Source organism: Bombus huntii, unplaced genomic scaffold (assembly GCF_024542735.1).
Source record: "Bombus huntii isolate Logan2020A unplaced genomic scaffold, iyBomHunt1.1 ctg00000059.1, whole genome shotgun sequence".
Taxonomy (NCBI): Eukaryota; Metazoa; Arthropoda; class Insecta; order Hymenoptera; family Apidae; genus Bombus; species Bombus huntii.
This window is the reverse complement of record NW_026099320.1, coordinates 736,830-749,324: the sequence shown is the minus strand read 5'-3', so window position 1 is coordinate 749,324 and position 12,495 is coordinate 736,830. Positions and strand designations below refer to the sequence as shown.

General features: G+C 19.4%; 2 pseudogenes; both read left to right on the top strand.

Annotated features, from left to right (window-relative positions):
* The first annotated feature begins 10,051 nt into the window (after positions 1 to 10,051).
* LOC126875880 (cytochrome c oxidase subunit 2-like) lies at positions 10,052 to 10,727 on the top strand (annotated as a pseudogene).
* Positions 10,728 to 10,928: 201 nt separating this feature from the next.
* LOC126875863 (ATP synthase subunit a-like) lies at positions 10,929 to 12,495 on the top strand (annotated as a pseudogene).

Sequence of the window (12,495 nt, the reverse complement as noted above, 5' to 3'; positions counted from 1 at the left end):
TCATTATATATTTACATATTTTATTTAACTTTATTTTATTTACATTAATTAACTTACAAATACCTTACATCTTAGGTGATCCAGATAATTTTAAAATAGCAAATCCAATAATTACACCAATTCATATTAAACCTGAATGATATTTTCTATTTGCATATTCAATTCTACGAACAATTCCAAATAAATTAGGAGGAGTAATTATACTTTTTATATCAATTTTTATTTTATATTTAATTCCATTAATTAATTTAAATAATTTAAAAAATAATACATTTTATTTTATAAATAAAATTTTTTATTGATGATTTATTAACATTTTTATTATACTTGATTAGGAAAACAAATAATTGAATATCCATATACAAATTTAAATATATTATTTACATCATTATATTTTATATATTTAATTTTATCATTTTTTATAAATAATATTTGAGATATATTATTAAAAAAAAAATTAGTTAATGAACTTGAATAAGTATATGACTTGAAATCATATTATAGAAATAAAATTTTCTATTAACTTTAAGTAAACAATTATCTAATTATAAATTAAAATTTAATTATATAATTAAATTATTATAATTATTAAACATAAATAATTTATTTAATTTAAATCAAAATTAATTATATTTACATTTTTTTTTTAAATTTTAGATTTATCTAATAAATTTATAATTTATTTAATAAAACCTATAAATAAATTAAATATAAAAAATAAAAAATTTAATTTATATATATATATCTATAAATACATATATATAAATATTATAAAATTTAAATACACATAAATTTATATATATATATATTTAATATATTTAAATACACACACAAATTTACTTATTTATATTTATATATATATAAACACAAACTTACTAATAATATCAATATATATTTATATAAATACATACAAATTTATTAATATACACACATATTTAAATATATATATAAAATACACACACACATATTTAAATATAATTTTTGAAATAAAATTAATTTTTAAATTAATAATATTAATTAAAAATCAATAAATAAATATTAAATAATTTATTTATATATATATATAAATTTAATAAAAATTAATTTTTTAATTAATTAAATTTATATAAACAAACTTTTATATATTTAAATATAATAATTAAAAACAAAATCTATATATATATATATATACATATAAATTTTTATAATTTTTAAATTAATAAAATTAATTTAAAATTAATAATAATTTATTATAAAAAAATTTTATTAAAAATTAAATATTTTTTAAAATACAAATTAAAATACTATCAAAACAATAAATTCTTTTATTAAATAAATTAATATTAAATATATTAAAATTAACACTAATAATTCAACCCAACATATTATTATTAATTTATCATATCGAATACGAGGTAATACACCACGAATTATAATTAATAAAATTAAATGAAATAAATAAACTAAAATAAAACTAAATGATCATCAATTTAATCCAAAAAACATTATTGTTAATAATAATCTTATAAATATAACATTTAAATATTCAGATAAAAAAATTAATACAAATAATCTTCTATAATATTCAACATTAAATCGAGAAACTAATTCTGATTCACCTTCAATCAAATCAAATGGAACTCGATTTAAATCAATCAATGCTCTAATTATAAAAATAATATATAAAGGATATATATAAAAAAAAATATATATTATATTGAAATTTTCTAATATAAATAAAGAATAATTCTCAATTAAAATTATTAGTAAAAAAAAACCAAAAATAATAAAATTTCAAATGAAATTATTTGAGAAACTGAACGTAATGAAACTAAAATTGAATAATTACATAAAGACACTCAACCAATTATTATAATTGGATAAACCATTAATCTCAAAATTAATATTAAAAAAAAATTCTATAATCAATAAAAAAAAAAGAATATATTCAAGGATAAATAAATCATAATATTAATGATAAAAAAAATATAATTATTGGACTATATAAATATAAATTACTAAAATTAAAAAAAAAAATTCCTTTGATATCAATTTTAAAGCATCTCTAAAAGGTTGAAATAAACCTTTAATTATTAATTTATTTGGACCTTTTCGTAATTGAATATAACCTAATATTTTACGCTCAAATAAAGTTAAAAAAGCCACTCTAATCAAAATTATAAATATTATTAATAAAAAATTTAAAAAAAATTATTATATATTATAATTTTATTATAATTTATTTAAATTCTAAATTTAATGCACTAATTTGCTAATATAATCAAAATTATTAATTAAAATTAATAATATAATTTAATTAAAAATTATAGTCCCTTCGTACAAATAATTTATTTATTTTTATAGATAGAAACCAATCTGAATAAGATTTTAAAAGTCGAACAAACTTAATTATTAAACTTCTGCATTTAAAATTTATCTTAATTCAACATCGAGGTCGCAATCATCTTTATTAATATGATCTTTAAAAAGATATTACGCTCTTATCCCTAAGGTAATTTATTCTTTCAATTTATAATACAAGATCATTAATTATTCTTTAATTAAAGTTTATATTTAAAATAAAGTTTTATAAATTTACTAATCCTCCCAATTAAATATTTATATTTAAAAAATTTAAAATCTAATATATATAAATATAAAATTCTATAGGGTCTTATCGTCCCATAAATATATTTTAGCATTTTTACTAAAAATTTAAATTAATTATATATATATATATGAGACAGTATATATCTCATTAATTCTTTCATTCTAGTTTTTAATTAAAAAACAATTGATTATGCTACCTTTGTACAGTCAATTATACTGCAGCCATTAAATAATTAAATCATTGGGCAGATAGACTTAAAATTGAAATCAATAAGCCATGTTTTTGATAAACAGGTGAATATATTTAATTTGCCTAATTCCTTATATATATATATATTTCAAAATTTATTAAAAAATAAAAATTTTAAACATAAAATATTACTACTATAATCATTATACTTAATTTAAATAAATTATAAATTATTTTTTTTAATAAATATATATTATTCAATTTTATATCAATTTCTTAAATTTTTAAAATAAAATCATTAAATTATTAAATACTTATTAATAAAAATTATTACTAAATCAATATAATTATTATAATATAAATTTTTAAATAATAATAATAATAATTCAATTATATATTTAAATTTATAGTTTATCCCATAAATTTTTTATATAAAAATAAAAAAAATTGTAAAATAAATTTTTTATATTTTTTATATATTAATTAAATTCATTTAAAAAAAACTAGATATAAAAAAATCGATTAACATTTAATTTCTAAATATATATTATAATTTTTTATTCAACAAAAACATAATTATATATTTAACTCTTTTTCTTTCGAGAATAATAAAATTATTAAATTATATTAATTAACCCTGATACAAAAGGTACAAAACTTGTTTTACTTATTTAATTCTTTAAAATTTCATTCACATTACTAAATCTATAAATCATTATATTATTTCATAAATTATTACTTTAACAATTATTTATTATACAACTTTACAAAAATATAATTTAATAAATTTTAAACTAAAATATTAAATTTATTATCTTAAAAAAAATTCAATTTAAATAATTTTCATTAAAAATGAAATATTATAAAAACTAATTTTTTATCTAAAAACATTTTCCAATATTTTTACTATGTTACGGCTTATTCCACAAATGAAATTGACGGGCAATTTGTACACTTTTCAAAACTATTTTCAAATTAATTAATTTATTAATTTTACTTTTGAATCCTCTTTCAAATTAATATTAAAATATAATTATTAAAAAATTAAATTTATTATAACTCATAAATTCTTAAATATACTACATTTTGATTTGAATTAAAATTTTTTATTAAATTTTTATTAAAATTAATTTTATATAATAATATACAACAATACATAAACATCTACTTCAGTTTATCTTATCGTGGATTATCAAATTAAACTACAAGTTTCTCTAATAAGAATGAAAAGCCGCCATATAATTTAATTTTAATGATTCAACATTTAATAATAAATCCAATATTATTATTTTATATAATAGGGTATCTAATCCTAGTTTATTATTTTATCTTATTATATTTATAAATATAAAATTTAATTTAATTATAAATTAAATTTCACCTAAAATATATAATTTTTATTAAATAATATTATTTTAAATATTTATATATATATATAAATTAATAAAATTAATTTACAAATTTAGTTTAACCGCTATTGCTGGCACTAAATTAATCATTATTTATATTTTTTTCTAAATTTAACTTTCATTAATTATTTAAATTCAATTATTAAAATAAAATAAATTTTTAATTTTAAATCATTATTTATTAATACAAAAATATAATTAATTAAAAAATCATTATAAAATTTATTTTATATTATTAATATTATTAATTCTTTTAAAATCAAAATTTAATATGCAAATTACATTAAATATAATTTTTTATTAAATTATTTTTATTTTTAAAATATAAAATATTTACATATTTATTTATAATACACACATACACACACATAATATATATATATAAATACATTTATTAAAATATTATTAATTTATATTAAATTATTTTTTTATTAAAATTTTAATTAATAATTAATCTTTTTAGTGTAAATAAAATATTTTTACTTAAACTAAAATTTTTTAATAAAATTTATATTAATATATATATATATATATATATATATATATATATATATATATATATATATATATATATATATATATATTCATATTTATATATTTTTTATCCTATTTTTATCTATTTTTTATTCTAATTTAAAACTTATTAACAATATTATTATATATATTTTATTTATAAAAAATTTAATTTTAATTCAACTTCCGCAAGGAAATGTCTTGCACGTCAAATCAGACACACACGGTTTCAATTCGCGACAACAAGGTATGCTCGTTCATTGTATTGTCTTTACAATCCGCTATAACATTTTTTTCATCTTTATTTTTACACTGCGATTTAAGGCAAGAAAAATGATTGAAAGTTTCTTTTGTTCTTGTTTCAAATCATTTTTCCTTCTTAAAAAGGATTTTAAGAAAGATAAAAAATATATTTTTCTCAAAGTATGATAGCGTTTGTGATAGATCATGTATGATCTTGTCCTTTCTTTGCAATGCTATATCTAGTGTCCTTAAATGTTCCATATCTTTTCATTTACTTATACTCTCATCTTATTCTTCTGGTCTGAAAGTATAACTGTTACAGCTTTTAATGGTGTTTTGTTTTTATCTCTTGAATATGAGGTGGAATGGTGTAATAGGTACTGAAGTACACTAGGTGATATTTAACCAATAATGCAAATAACATCGGCTGATTCTTAACGTCGATAAACAATAGCGTCGTTCGGTTGATTTCTCGATAAAAGCGTACCCGTTTCTTTTCGTCTTTCGCGTCTCACGGCTCGTGGTCGAATGTGCTTATTTTTTCGACCGAACTGATTCTTTTTCCATTGCCCATCGATATCATCATCCCCACTGACGTGCGTTCGTTATAAGTGCCCTCGTGGCTGGCGCCTGTATGCCCTTCGGCTGAAGAGAAATTCGGCTGAAGGAGCGTGAAGATATCGATGACAGATTGAGTGCGTCGTGTCGCGTTTCGACGGCGTAGCGTAGCGCTTTGTATCGCGGAGCCGTTGGAAAGTTCCATAGTCCTTGTCGCCACAGTACCCCCTTACCAGTGATAACGCTACGTAAATAAAAGAATATATGGATATTACGAAGTAGCGTGCGCGTTGGCCGGTTCTTAACACTTATCCGAAACCTGCCTGAAACCGATCGGGAAATCGGACTCTTCGCCCAGACCGCGTAACGTATCTATTCCGGGTATTTTCTCCGTTTGTCGTTTGGTTATTGGCGTTCGCCCTGCTTTCGTCGCGGACATTCGTTTGGTCTACCGGAATTAGCACGTTGCGAGTCTCGGCGGACCTTTGTTCGAGGTCTTCGGGAATGACAAACGCAGGCTTCAAGCGATCTATGGAAACCGTTACGTCGCGATTATTTATTTTTACCGTATATGTCTTATCACCTCTCTGTATGACTTTATACGGTGCATCGTACGGTGGCTGTAGTAATGGTCCTCCAATCGCGTCGTGGCGCACGAATACGTATGGCGACGTCTCTAATTCCTTGAAGACGAAAATTTTCTTTTCGCCGTGGCGAGTAATCGGGTGTGGTCTGACCCTCTCCATGCGTTCTCTCAGCCGGTTCGCGTATTCCAAGTTGGCCCGTTGACTAGTTGGCAAAAAGAATTCCGCCGGCAGACGTATGCCGGTGCCGTAAATCATTTCGGCCGCCGTTGCGTTTAGGTCCTCCTTTATCGCGGTTCTTATACCTAATAAGACGATCGGGAGAATTCCGACCCAGTTGCTCGTGTCGTGGCATTTGATCGCCGCCTTTAATTGTCTGTGTAGGCGTTCTACCATCCCGTTAGACGCTGGATGGTAGGCCGTTGTACGCAAATGTTTGACGCCGAGCAACCGCTAGCGTTCCGAACGTTCCGACGGGCGAGGATACGTGTCTGGTGACTTTGTTGCGCTGACACGGTATGCATTGTCGTGTCCACGTTCGGCAATCTTTATTTACCGACGGCCAGACGAAGCGCGTCGCTACCAATTTTCGCGTAGCTCGCATCCCCGGGTGGGAAAGTCCATGTAGCGCTTGGAATACGGTGCGGCGTAACGGTTCCGGTACGTACGGTCGCACGGTCTCGGTTTTAATATCGCAGTATAACTCGACGTTGTGATCGGGAAATCGTACTTTTCTCAGCTGCAACGCGCTCGAGCCAGCATTGATAATTTTGCGTAGCTCGCTATCCTTTTCTTGCGCTGCAGCTAGCGTATGGTGATCTATTGGTTTTCCGATCGCTTCGATGCGAGATAGAGTATCGGCTACGTTATTTTCTACCCCTTTTATGTGACGGATATCCGTCGTAAACTGTCCGACGTAGTCCAGATGTCGAAACTGTCTCGGCGAACACTTATCGAGGTTCTACAAACATTGTGGCCTTTTTCCTACTTAGTTCGGTAATTTTCAATTTTAAGGTGTTGAACAATTTCGTTTCGTTGTAATTTAAGATTTGTTAACGAGCACTTTTCACAAACTGACCGCTGTTACTTATTTATATATATATATATATATATCAATTAATTATTAACAATTTGGGTATTAGCTAATAAAAAAATATAATAATTAAATTGCATTTAATAGTAATTTTTAAAATATATCTAACTTTTTATAAATAATTGAATAATTTTTATTCCTATAAATTAACTATATAATTCTAAAATTATTATTAAATTACAATTTAATAAATTTAATTATATTTTAAAAATTAAATTTATAAACTATATAATAAGCTAAATTAAGCTTATAGGTTCATACCCTATCGATAAATTCAAAAAGTTTTATATAAAATATAAAAATATAAGTAATATGTCTGATAAAAGATATATTTTGATAAAATATTTATGTATATAATTAAATTATACTATTACTATTTATATAATAAGTTAAAAACTAATAGAAATTTTTCTATATAAATTTTATTTTTATATACAATATTTAATTTTTTCAAAAAAAAAAAAAAAAAAAAAAAAAATATTTTTTATAATAAAATATATATATTCTCTTATTTATCAGTAATTATTTTATTTTTTATTATATTAAATTCATCAAGAATTTACATTAAATGATTATCAATAGAATTTTCAACAATTATTTTAATTAGAATAATTAATATTAAATCAAATAATAAAATTGTTAGAATCATATATTTTATAATATCATCAATTCCAAGATTATTAATTATTATTATTATTTCTTTAAATTATACACAAATTTTTATTTTTAAAAATTATATAATTAATTTTCTAATAAATTTATCTATATTTTTAAAAATTGGTTTATTTCCGTTTTGTTTTTGAATAATTTATATTTATAATATATCTTCATGAAATCAAATTTTAATTATTTCAACATTTATAAAATTTATTCCAATTTATTTTTTTTCTTCAATAACTTTCATTACACCATATCTAATTCTTACTTTATTTATTAATAATACATTCATTGCTTTATATACAAATATACAACTTCTCTATAAAAAAATTATTTGGATGTTCATCAATTTTTAATTCATTATTTTTTTATTTTATTCTTCATACTCATAAAAACTTATTCATATTATTAATTCTAATTTATTTATGTATATTTTCAACTTTAATATATTTTTTTAATTTTTATAATGTAAATAATTTAAATTTTAGAAATTTTTCAATATATTCATATTTTATTATTTATATATTCCTCTTTACCATTATTTTTTTCATTTATATTCAAATGAGAATTTATTTATAATTTAAATTTAAATTTAAGAAACAATTTAATAATTTTGTTATTATTAACAAGAATAATTATAATATGAAATTATTTCATTTTACTAAAATATATTTTATTAAAATTTAAATTTAGTAAAATAATTATACATTTTGAAATTTTTCATATAAAAATCTACATTCTAATTACAATTTTATTTTTTCTTTTATATTTATTTTATTTAATTTAATACAAATATTATTAATTTAATCTTTAAATTTGCAATTTAATATTTTTCTTAAACTATATTAAATATTATAAAATAAATTTTAAAATAGTATTAAAAAATTTTTAATTTTTCTAAATAAATATACAGTTTATTTCTTTTTCAGACATAATACTTTATTATTTAAAAATTTTTAAATTAATTTTTAAAATTTTATTTAATTTAATTAAATTAAAATTATTATAATTATAATTAAACATTTAATTAATTAATTTATATTAAATTAATATTTAAGATTTCATGTTAAATAAACTATTAATCTTCAAAATTAATTATATAAATTTTATATTTATAAATCTTAATAAAAAAAATGATTAATATCAACTAATCATAAAAACATTGGAATAATATATTTTATTTTTGCAATATGATCAGGAATAATTGGATCTTCAATAAGATTATTAATTCGAATAGAACTTAGTCATCCTGGAATGCGAATAATTTATGCTATATTAGGAATTGGATTCCTAGGATTTATTGTATGAGCTCATCATATATTTACCGTTGGATTAGATGTTGATACTCGAGCTTATTTTACATCAGCAACAATAATTATTGCTGTTCCTACAGGAATTAAAGTATTTAGATGATTAGCAACTTATCATGGTTCAAAAATAAATTTTAATATTACAATCATTTGATCTATTGGTTTTATTTTAATATTTACAATTGGAGGATTAACAGGAGTAATATTATCTAATTCATCAATTGATATTATTTTACATGATACTTATTATGTAATAGGACATTTTCATTATGTACTATCAATAGGAGCAGTTTTTGTTATTATTACTAGATTTATTCATTGATACCCAATAATTACAGGTCTAATATTAAATCAAAAATGATTAAAAATTCAATTTATTATAATATTTATTGGTGTAAATATAACTTTTTTCCCTCAACATTTTTTAGGCTTAATATCTATACCACGACGATATTCAGATTATCCTGATTCTTATTATTGTTGAAATTTAATTTCATCAATTGGAGCAATAATTTCGATAAATAGAATATTATTTTTCATTTTTATTATTTTTGAAAGATTAATTTCAAAACGATTAGTTATATTTAAATTTCATCAATCTTCTTTAGAATGATTAAACAATTATCCTCCCTTAGATCATTCACTAATTGAAATTCCTTTAATTATAAATAATAAAATTAAAAATATTTTTAATAATTAAAATTTAAAAATTTATTAATAAATAATATATATATATATATATATATATATATATATATATATATATATAATTATTAATATGGCAGATTAGTGCTTTGAATTTAAAATTCAATTATAAAGATTTTTATCTTTTATTAATAAATTAATTTAATAAAATTATATAATGAATTTCAAATTCAAATAAATTTTAATTATTAAAAATTTCTACATGAAATATATTTACATTTCAAGATTCAAATTCTTTTTATTCTGATAATTTAATTTCCTTTCATAATTTAACTATAATAATAATAATTATTATTATTTCTTTAACAACATTTTTTATTATAGATTTTATATATAATAATTATTTAAATCTAACTCTTTTAAAAAATCATACAATTGAAATTATTTGAACTTTATCTCCTATAATTATTTTAATAATTATTTGTTTTCCATCTTTAAAAATTTTATATTATATCGATGAAATTGTAAATCCTCATTTTTCTATTAAAGCTATTGGCCATCAATGATATTGATCTTATGAATATCCAGAATTTAATAATTATGAATTTGATTCATATATATTAAATTATGAACTAATAAATCAATTTCGATTATTAGAAACTGATAATCGATTAATTATTCCATTTAAAATTTCTATACGAATAATTATTTCTTCATTAGATGTTATTCATTCATGAACTATTCCATCATTAGGAATTAAAGTAGATGCTATTCCTGGTCGAATTAATCAATTAAATTTATTTTGTATCCGTCCAGGAATTTATTTTGGACAATGCTCTGAAATTTGTGGAATAAATCATAGATTTATACCTATTATATTAGAAAGAACTTCTTATGAATTATTTATAAATTGAATTAAAAATAAAATTTGAAAAATTAGTTAATTTAAATAACTTTAGATTATCATTCTAAAATTAATATTTTATTATTATTTTTCTATCATTAGATGTCTGAAATAAAGAATTGATCTTTTAAATCAATTATAGTAATTAAAATTTACTTCTAATGAATACCACAAATAATACCTATTAATTGATTAGTTATCTTTATAATATGTTTAATATGTTTATTTACTATTATAATTTTAAGAAATTCATTTTTATTATATATTATCATAAAAAATATTTATAATATAAATAATAATAATAATAAAAATAATTTAATTAAAAAATGAAAATGATTATGATAAACAATTTATTTGAAATGTTTGATCCTTCAATTAATAATTATATTCAATTAAATTGAATTTTTATAATTTTACCAATTATTTTATTTCCAAATTCATATTGATTAATTCCTTCACGAATTTTAATAATTTTTAAATTATTTATTGAATATTTATTTAATGAATTTAAAATAATGATAACTAATAAATATTCAATAAATATTTTTTGATTCTTAAGAATTATAATTCATATTATAATATTAAATTTATTTAGATTAATTCCTTATATCTTTACATCAACAAGACATTTAATATTTAATCTATCAATAGCATTATCTTTATGATTAAGATTTTTAATTTACTCAATTATTAATTTTCCTATAAAAACTTTAAGACATTTAGTACCATTAAATTCTCCAAAATTTTTAATAAATTTTATAGTAATTATTGAACTTATTAGACTTTTTATTCGCCCTTGAACATTATCAATTCGTCTTTCAGCAAATTTAATTTCAGGACATCTTATTCTTATTTTACTAAGAAATTTTATAATAAACTTCATTATTTTATCACCATTAACTTTAATAATTCAAAATATATTATTAATTCTAGAAATTTCAATAGCTTTAATTCAAGCTTATGTATTCTCAATTTTATTAACATTATATTTTTCTGAATCAAATTAATGAAAAAAAACTTTCCTTTTCATATTGTTACTATTAGACCATGACCAATTATTGTCTCTTTTAATACTATAAATATATTATTAAGAACAATTTTATGAATTTCTTTAAATAATTTATTAATTATAATCTTAAATTTATTAATTTTAATTTTATCAACAATAATATGATTCCGAGATATTATTCGAGAAAGAACATTTCAAGGAATACATTCTTTTTATATTTTATCAATAATAAAATTTAGAATAATTATATTTATTATTTCTGAACTATTTTTTTTTTTATTTCATCTTTTTGAACATTCTTCCATAATTCAATTTCTCCTTCAATTGAAATTAATTTAATATGACCACCTAAAATAATTAAATTTTTTAATCCATTTGAAATCCCTTTATTAAACTCAATTATTTTAATTATATCAGGATTTTCAGTAACATTAAGACATTATAATATATTAAATAACAAATTTAAATCAAGAATATCAATATTAATATCAACAATTTTTTTAGGATTTTATTTTAATTTTATACAAATTTTTGAATATTATAATTCATTCTTCTGTATTAATGATAGAATTTTTGGATCTATTTTTTTTTTTTTTTTATCCACTGGTTCTCATGGTATTCATGTCTTAATTGGAACATTATTTTTATTATATTCTTTAATTCGAATAATAAAAAATCATTTTTCAACAATTCATCATATTAATTTTGAATTTGCTATTTGATATTGACATTTTGTTGATGTAATTTGATTATTCATTTACATATTTTATTATATCATTATAAATTAAATT